Below are 7,159 nucleotides of genomic sequence, written 5' to 3' on the forward strand. Positions count from 1 at the left end.
GAAGCGATGGAACTGGTTCTAAGTTATAGATCCGACTCATCCCTTCTTTCACCGAGAGAGTTAGAGAAACGTAGTACGAAACGAAATCGTCAATATCCAATGAGAGAGGTTCCACCAATTTGGCGTGAAGCTGTGCAAGCTAATGCACCGCTTGGTATTGCAGCCGCTCCGGCCCAATTCCAGAGAGTATGGATACATATTCCATGGAAGCGAGCTGAAGTGTTAGCAGTAAAACAGGCCTTGCCAGATCCGCGTAAAAATCCTGCAGGGTACTACAAAGAGTTGGCTCAAACAGTTGACGCTTGTGTATTGAATCTTGCTGACATAGATCTGCTATTTGGTAATGTGGTACCGCAACCAATTTGGGCTAAAATTCGTAAAGAGAATCATCCAGTTGCCCTAGGTGGTGACTGGGCAGCTATAATTGCAGCGGATGGTCAACAAATAGGTGGTTCCAAACCAGAACCCCTAATTGCTAATTTGCCTGGTAGAATAATCGATTTAATGAAAACCTTGATGCCAGCATTACGCGTTAACTGGGATAAATTGTCCGCGTGCAAACAAAAGAAAGACGAAAGCGTCTCCGACTTTTTCACAAGATTCGAGGAGACTTTCGTGGATCATAGTGGTCAGGATATGAGCACAGAAGGAGGCCAGAGATTATTTGTCGATAAATTTGTGCACAATCTGTTGCCAGAACTTAGTAGTAAATTAAAGAATTCTGAAAGTGCGTGGGCTGTCTCTACGACTGCGCAAATACTTGCGACTGCTCAGTACTATGAAAATAGGGATAAAGAAGAGAAGGAAAAATCAGATAAAAAGACGAAAGATTTAAAAACTAAAGTACTTTTACAGCAAGCTTATCCGCCTCGCATGAATCAAACTAATATGCAGCAAGGGTCATATCAAAGAACGGATTATAATTTTCAAAGGCCACAATACCAATGGAATCAATGTGCTTATTGCAAAAAGGAAGGTCATTACAAAAGTGATTGTCCAGTTCGGGCGCAAAATAATGAGGCGGCCGCTCAGAGAGGTCGTGGTAGTTCTATGCAAAACTCTAGAGGTCGAGGACGAGGTGCTATGCCTCCGCAGACAAGTGATCGCCCCTCTAATTATTTCGACCAGCGTAATGGACAATCTGCCCAACAGAATAGGTCTCCACAGTATCATGTTGAAGACTATTATGAAGCTAGTGAGGAAGGTCAGCAAAGTGAATACTAGGACAGCCATGGACAAAGAGAGGGAGTAGTATCAGTACCAGTAGATCAGAGTGGGCCTTATGTCGCGGTAGCAACATCAGGTATAGTCGAACCGTTTCTGTTGGATACTGGTGCAGCAAAAAGTTCTATCATACATGCGAAACTCCCTGGCGCACCTTTGTCTGGCTCAACAAACGTTTCAGTAGGTTTTTCGGGCGCCCCTGTTCACAACCCTGTTTCTGGTCCTTTGTCTATTTCTGTTGGACCCCGTCAATTGAAAGCACCCCTGATTTTGACGACAGGTTGTAACGAAAATCTGCTTGGTTTAGACTTGTTAAAACGCCTGTACGCGACATTGTACTGTTCTCCAGCAGGAGTACAGCTTACGTTGGGTAAAAGAATAATCTCTCCGATGTACTTGTCGATGGATGCGCTCCCACCAGAGCTGCGTTCACTCCCTGATACTCTTTGGGCGACTGGTCCTAATGATGTAGGTCTATTGGAAATTCCACCCTATGTAGTAACTTTGAAAGCGAATGTCAAACTTCCACGAATCCCACAATACAGAATCTCTAGTGAAGGTGAGCGTGCGCTCCTACTGATAGTACAAGACCTGATCAAGAAAGATGTTGTAGAAGAAACTAGAGGTAATGTCTGTAATAGTCCTGTACTGCCTATTTTGAAACGAACTGACCCTACAAAGCCTCCAGTATATAGGTTCGTAATTGATCTCAGAGAGGTTAATAAAATTGTGATCCCACAGTTTCCTGTGGTTCCAGACATTACTGCATTGTTAACGTTGATTCCTGCTACAGCAGCATGGTTTTCGGTTGTCGACTTGAAAAATGCCTTTTTCAGCATTCCGATAGCCGAGGAAAGCAGAGATATTTTCGGTTTTTCTCTAGGAGGACGAAGTTTTAGATTTAAACGCGCTCCACAAGGTTATTGTGAAAGCCCATCCATTTACAGTCAAGCATTAAAAAGCCAGTTAGATTCCTTCGTACTTCCTAGTGGTTCTGCTTTAGTACAGTATGTCGATGATCTTCTAGTAGCTGCCGATGACAAGGAAACTTGCAAAACAGCTACGATTTCTTTATTGCATCACTTGTCAGATTTGAATCACAAGGTGTCACCTTCAAAAATGCAATACTGCTGCCAAGAAGTGACCTACCTAGGTCATCTCTTGTCAAAGGAGGGAAGGAAGTTGACCCCAGAGAGAATAAAAGCAATTACACAGATGAATGTTCCTAGCACGCAGAGAGAAGTGCGTGCCTTTTTAGGTATTACCTCATATTGTAGGCAATGGATCCCAAATTTTTCTCTTCTAGCAAAACCATTGGTAGCCTTGACTGGGAAAGGTGTCCCGAGTCCGGTACCATGGTCTGCTGAATGTCAGCAGAGTTTTTCTGAGTTACGGAATGCACTGTGTTCAGCACCTGTATTGGGTACACCCGACTACAGTAAGCCATTTACGCTCTATGTCCACGAGAGAGAAGGTTGTGCATTGAGTGTTTTGATGCAGAAATTTGGTGATAAACAACGCCCTTGTGCGTATTTTTCATCAACATTAGATCCAGTAGCTAGAGCGTTGCCTAGTTGCTTGAGAGCTACAGCCGCAGCTGCAGCCTCCATTCGACAATCTGCTGGTTTAGTAATGAACAACATGTTAGTAGTTATGGTTCCGCATGCTGTGGATACACTCATGAACCGAACCAAGACGCAACACCTTACCAGTGCTAGATTATCAGGTTATGAACTGACACTGTTAGCTAGTCATATTCAGATCAAAAGATGCAATGTATTGAATCCAGCAACATTGTTGCCGACTAGTCAAGAGTCGAGTGATTCCGAACCACACGACTGTTGTTTCAAAACTGAGGAAGAAACAAAAGGACGAATCGATCTGAAGGACACTCCATTAACAGATCCAGATGGCACGTTGTATGTTGACGGGTCTTGCTTCAAATTGGAGAATGGTGATGTGACTGCTGCTTATGCAGTAACAACTTTGAGTACGATTGTGGAGACTGCAAGAGTGAGCCAGAATTCTGCCCAGGCTGCAGAATTGATCGCGCTAACAAGAGCGTGCGTTTTAGCTAAGGGAAAGAGAGTGAATGTGTTCACAGATAGTCAGTACGCGTTCGGCGTGGCCCATAGTTTTGGCCGTTTGTGGAAAGAGAGAGGTTTCATTACGTCCCATGGGACTAAGATTCAACATGGTCAGCTAGTTAATGACTTGTTGGAATCTCTAACCTTACCGACTGAAGTTGCGATTGTGAAATGCAGTGCTCATAAAGCAATCACGGATAATGTTGGTCGTGGAAATGCTTTTGCTGATGAGATCGCAAAACAGACAGCCAGAAATATGATGAGTAGAATGTATGTTGCAACGTCTGCAAGATGGATTTCTGAGTCTGGAATGTGTGAGAACACAGTGGAAAGTGTGAAGGAAATTCAGAAAGAGGCGACTGAGGAGGAAAAACTTGCATGGAGAGAGAGCACGGGTAAATTGGACTCGAGTGGGTGTTGGATTGACTTGTCGGAACAACAGCGTTGGATGTTGCCTGATGCATATGTGCTTGCAGTAGTAACGATGGCGCATGGATCAGCGCACATCAGTTCAAAAGGGATTTGTAAGATGTTGGCTCCGGTCTGGAAGAATGACGGGATTAGTAGGTGTGCAGAGAGAGTGGTGAGGAATTGTATGGTATGCTTGATGCATAATCCTGGCAAGGGAATCCCCACACCTGCAGGTCATTTCGCTCCTCTTTCCTGCCCCTTTGAGGTGATCCAGCTAGACTTCATTCACATGGATCGTTGTAATAACCTGAAATACGTCCTAGTGGTAGTTTGTGCTTTCTCCAGATGGATCGAAGCATACCCACTGAAGGACAATACTGCCTTATCCACTGCCAAAATTCTTCTTAAAGAATACTTCCCCAGATACGGAATGCCACGGATTGTATGGTCAGACAACGGAAGTGAGTTCGTAGGGAAAGTTATGCAGAGTGTGTGTGCCGGCCTAGGGATTAGACAGAAATTTCATAGTGCGAATCATCCCCAGTCCGCGGGTTTAGTCGAGGGTTACAATGGCACCCTTAAACTGAAACTCGCTAAGATACAAGCATCCACGGGTTTGTCCTGGCCAGACGCATTGCCTTTGGCTTTGCTATCAACAAGAGCAACTGTACATTCTAGAGTAGGGCTTAGTCCCTACGAAATAGTTTTCGGTCGTCCTGCAAATGTTTGGGGGGTACCTAGACCGAAAGAATTTAAGCAGCTGGAATACCCAATGTTAATTGATTACCTTTTCGACTTGACTGCTAAATTGAGTCTTATTCACCAACAGGTTTTCGATGCATTGCCAAAGCCATCGGAGAGTCCAGGCCATCAGCTGAAACCGGGTGATCAGGTGGTCATCCGAAATTTTGCAAAAACGAAAAATCTTCAGCCCAGATTTATTGGCCCGTTCCAAGTCCTGCTAGCAACGAGAACTGCTATTCGTGTGGCCGGAAGAAGAAATTGGATCCATACAACACACGCTAAACGTGTGCCTCTGCCACTTCCTTACGACAACTGGGTAAAGAAAGGAATCGGTGCCTCTGAAACGGAACAAGTCCCCAGGTTCATACCTTTCAGCGATGCAGAACTGATCACGGATTCACCAAATTCTGACTCTCCTCCTGAAACTGCTCTTTTGAACCCTGAACATTTGCTTTCTGCACCAAAAGAACATTTGTCGTCTACGAACGTGAACATTGCAACGTCAGCTGAAAATACATTGTTTCCAGATCAGACAGCTCCTGCAAAACTGAGATACAACTTACGTTCTCGCAATATGGACAAATAAAGCAGGAAACTGCCTATTTTCAGATTTGAATTTGCTATACATTGCCTCCAGCCAGGAAGTTTGCTAATACCATGTATTGTTTCTTTTTGTTTTAAAAATTGCCTTGCCGTCTGGGTAGCCGTAGGGTCGTGGCTGTGTGCCTAGTTGAATCTGCAGGGGTCTGACACAAGGTCGATCTTTCTGTTAGTTCTGGGAACTCCCAGGGCTGATAGAGGCATTTTCATCTACGTACACATCATCAGTGGTCGCGAACGGTCGTAGAAGATGGAGCTTCCTGAGCTACAACGAGAAAATGTAATTTATGCTCGCAGAAATAGACTGAACAGAATACTACACAGCAAATGCTTTCTAATGCAATGTGCAGTTACATTTTTAATTGTTTTAATAACGTTGGTGGGTGGAATCGTCTTTGGTGTACATTTGATTTTTATGCCAGTAACTACAGTACCTTCCCTTGATCCTGCTACTTCTACGGTTTCTTCTATGCATTCTTTTCACTCATTTCCTGAACACGAACAAGCTCGACGCTCAGAATTTATGAACAATACATTTGTACAGCTCTTGCATCAACACCAACTGATAGTTAATACTACAGACTGCTGGGTGTGTGGTTTGATACCTCACACTATGGATAAAGGCATTCCCTATCTAGTCTTGCCTTTTAGCTATAATGGATCATTTCAGGCCTTTCAGACCATTTTTTCATATGCCCTTGAGACCTATCCTCCGCGTCCACCACGGTCCACTAAATACAACTCAGCCAACAAAGCTTTAGTCCAGGGAATTATTGATATGATTAAAGACGTCAATAATACTCCATCTTATCCTAGAGATGAATTGCTGGTGTATTTGACTTGGAACTCTACAGAGTACCGCCTTGGTTTGGGAGAAAGCAAGCGTAAAAGCTCCACTTCAGTTTGGGTCGTGCCTCACCGAGGTCAGGTCTGTTTGCAAGGAAATGGGAGAAATCCGAGAGCTCAGCTAGGGAGCAGTGAGTGCGTTGAGACTTACGTATTTCCGTCTAACTCCTCCCCTGCCTTTCTGACTGCTAGGGGTACCTACTTCATCTGTCAGGACAGAGCATATACATGGCTGCCTGCTGACTTTTCAGGTTCATGTTATATTGCTCGATTGTTACCCCCGACATACACTGCTTCTTCAGATTATCACAAAACCAGAGTAGCAAGAGGTGTCTTCAGCAAGGAAGATACCGCTGGTCAAGAAGCTGGAGACTTCTTCAAAGGTTTTTTTCCGTTTTGGGGGCCTATGGCCAATAGTAGAAATCTTCGTCAACTAACACGGGTAGTTGAATCTACAATCACAGAAACTGCAGGTGCCCTTAGTAACCTAACAGCTGAGCTTCAGGCGGATCGTCTCATGACGTTGCAGAACCGTATGGTTCTAGACGTAATACTTGCAGATCGAGGTGGGGTATGCAGAATGATCCAATCGAGCTGCTGTGTCTTTATTCCAAATAATGCTCCAACAGTCTATGAAGCAATCTCTAAGCTACATAAGATTTCCGACTCCATACACGTAGACAAGGGAAACTGGTCCTTCATGGAGTGGTTTTGGACTCTGGTATCAGCGTGGGGATGGAAGGTTCTGATGGTCATTGGTGCCATCCTAGTATTTCTGTTCTCGTGCTGTCTTATTATCCAATGTGGTCCCGCTTTGTGTAGTCTCTGTGCTGCAACCTGTTTCAGAAAACCACCTGCATTTGGAGAAAAAGTACGAGACAAGATGATGGTGCAACAACATGTCACTGACCTAATGAGCATAGAATTAGACTCTGACTCTGATATAGACTGAGTAATTGCCTATGTAAGGGCAAAAGGAGGGTCTGAGGTTCCGTGACGATTTTACTCGTGTTCATAACATTGTCGTAAATACATAATTTTGGTATCAGTGAACCGCAAATGATCCATTTAGTATATCCTGATGTTTTCACTATGCTACGAGCAAGAGCACTCCTGTTACCAACACATTTGTGATTTACCCATGGCATCCATTTTAGAACACGGAAGCCATTTTGTATTCCTTGCCCTTACATAGTCAATGGACACGCAATGATCTCTTTCTTATTAAAGGACACGTAGGCTTTAAC

Source organism: Lissotriton helveticus, chromosome 9, assembly GCF_964261635.1.
Source record: "Lissotriton helveticus chromosome 9, aLisHel1.1, whole genome shotgun sequence".
NCBI lineage: Eukaryota > Metazoa > Chordata > Amphibia > Caudata > Salamandridae > Lissotriton > Lissotriton helveticus.